Source organism: Mytilus edulis, chromosome 13 (genome assembly GCF_963676685.1).
Source record: "Mytilus edulis chromosome 13, xbMytEdul2.2, whole genome shotgun sequence".
Taxonomy (NCBI): Eukaryota; Metazoa; Mollusca; class Bivalvia; order Mytilida; family Mytilidae; genus Mytilus; species Mytilus edulis.
The window spans coordinates 61,778,925-61,782,100 of NC_092356.1; positions in this window are offsets into that span (position 1 = coordinate 61,778,925).

The window sequence follows — 3,176 nt, forward strand, 5'->3', positions numbered from 1 at the left end:
CACTATAAATTCATGCGAACAAAATTTTGAGGTCATTGTTTTCCAATATTGCTGTAACTTGTATATTACAGTCCCTCTTGACCTAAAATTAGAGCTGAATTACTGTGCAGCTTTATAGATTTGCAGAAAGAAAGAGAAAATAAGGTCAGTTTAGATTGATGCGGTCAAAAGATTTTATTACACGACTCAGTCTGAAGTATGAAAACTACTGATATTTGTTTACGATTCAATACTTTGAATAAAAAGAGGACATGCTGGCACTATAAATTCATGCGAACAAAATTTTGAGGTCTTTGTTATCCAATATTGCTATAACTTGTATATATTACAGTCCCTCTTGACCTAAAATTAAAACTGAATTGCTGTACAGCTATATAGATTTGCAGAACGAAAGAGCAAATAAGGTCAGTTTAGATTGATGCGGTCAAAAGATTTTATTACACGACTCAGTCTGAAGTATGAAAACTACTGATATTTGTTTACGATTCAATACTTTGAATGAAAAGAGGATATACTGGCACTATAAATTCATGCGAACAAAATTTTGAGGTCATTGTTTTCCAATATTGCTGTAACTTGTATATTACAGTCCCTCTTGACCTAAAATTATAACTGAATTACTGTACAGCTATATAGATTTGCAGAAAGAAAGAGCAAATAAGGTCAGTTTAGATTGATGCGGTCAAAAGATTTTAGTACACGACTCAGTCTGAAGTATGAAAACTACTGATATTTGTTTACGATTCAATACTTTGAATAAAAAGAGGACATGCTGGCACTATAAATTCATGCGAACACAATTTTGAGGTCATTGTTTTCCAATATTGCTGTAACTTGTATATTACAGTCCCTCTTGACCTAAAATTATAACTGAATTGCTGTACAGCTATATAGATTTGCAGAAGGAAAGAGCAAATAAGGTCAGTTTAGATTGATGCGGTCAAAAGATTTTATTACACGACTCAGTCTGAAGTATGAAAACTACTGATATTTGTTTACAATTCAATACTTTGAATAAAAAGAGGATATGCTGGCGCTATAAATTCATGCGAACAAAATTTTGAGGTCATTGTTTTCCAATATTGCTATAACTTGTATATATTACAGTCCCTCTTGACCTAAAATTATAACTGAATTACTGTACAGCACCCTTTTTATGGAAGATCAATGCATTTGAATGAGGACAATAAATTTTAGTTGGACCCCCCCTTTTTTTTTAAACTGCTGGATCCGTCCCTGGTGGTTTGGGCCGGAATAACGTATTACATTAAGGTCAGATAATTTTGTTATGTAAATTGAGTCATCCTGACTCCCCGAATGACAAATGTAAAATAAATGAAATAATAATGCCCCCCCCCCCATATTAACGGCTTAATTTATGTTCAAAAAATGAAAGAAAAACAAATAATTTATGTATTAACACATCAACAAAGAAAATCACTGAATAACAGGCTCCTGACTTGGAACAGGCACATACATGCAGAATATGGCGAGGTTAAACATGTTCTCTTGCCGATTATAAATCTGAAATAAAACCGGCAAAATAGCAAAACTCTATATAATATTAATCGCTATTTTGCCGAAGCCTTTATATTAAGACAAATATTTCTTCAAACTTATAAATCAATTCTAGCCGTAGAATTTATAAATCAATTTTAGCCGTAGAATTTATAAATTAATTCTGGCCGTAGAATTTATAAATCAATTCTAGCCGTAGAATTTGAAATCAATTCTAACCGTAGAACTGTTCTAGAAGTAGAACTGACCAAATATCTGGTCAGTTCTAGCTAGAACTGTCAGGATCAGTTCTAGGGTAGAACTGTCAGGATCAGTTCTAGCTAGAACTGTCCAAATCAGTTCTAGGTAGAACTGACCAAATCAGTTCTAGCTAGAACAGTTCTAACCTAGAACTGACTAAAAGGTGTCAGGCTGACAGTTCTACATACTGTTCTAGAACAGTTCTCCTGACAGATTCTGACAGAATTTATGAGAGGTTAGAACTGATCTCCACTGTAGCAATACAATGCATTAGCAGACAACCCATGATAAAATCGGTTTAACCATGGAAGTATTATATTGTCAATATAATACTTCCATGGTTTAACAGAGTCAAACTAGGTTTCTGATAATGAATTTCTTGTTTAAGGCTTTTCATTTGTAAAACTTTGAAAAATAATATAACACGTTTCTTCTGTTAGCAAAATATATAAAAAAAAATAGACAAAATTGATTTAAGAAGGTCATTAGATATTGCTGAAGAATATTTTATTCCACATGTAGACTTTTGTCTGGTTCACATTTTACTGAATTAATCAAAAACTCCTCCAAGACATAAGAATAAAAACTTTAATAGTGAATTTGATAAAAATGTGACATTGATAAATTATACAATCAAACAATGAAATTGAACAATTTATTTTAAATTTTCGAAATTACAATCGGTCATTTAATCAATAATCGAAATGTATTTAAAAAAACACAAACGTGTATCACGATAATATAATACGGTTAATATAATATTAAGTTCAAATTGTATAAAATGGAATTTTCATCTTTTTGGCGCTTTAGCTGGTTAACCATTTTCATCAGCAATTATTTGGTTAATTATGGTGAATGTGATTGTGGTAACGGAATAAAGGAGTGTCAGTATAGAGAATGGTCCTCATGGGGAAGCTGTAACAAGTCAGTACAAACTACAAAGAGAATCCGTCCGATTTGCTGCCCACCTGCCATTAAGATTTATGATGCATGCCTAAAGCATTGTAACATAACAACTAACCTATTGCAGACAAGTGAAAAAAGGAAGTGTATTGACTTATTCGGGATAAACGTTGCAGAAAACAACAACAAATGTAGGTAGAATTGTAATCATGAATAATTATGAAATTATTTTAAGCTGTAAACTAGAACTGTTTTGGTGTTTTAGCTGTGTTCACCATGTAAGATTTATTTTTGAAAGACTAGAAATGAATTTTATAATGCTTTGTTGTCGTTATAAATACTGTAAATACTTTGAAACTTCTTTCAATCTCTTCTTACAATTTACTGTTACACCACTACCCCAGGTTAGGGGAGAGGGTTGAGCGTCCACAAACATATTTAATTATGTGGTTCTTAAATGTTTCAAGTTTCTGGATTTTCATATAGATTATACCGTTGGTTTTTCCATTTGAATG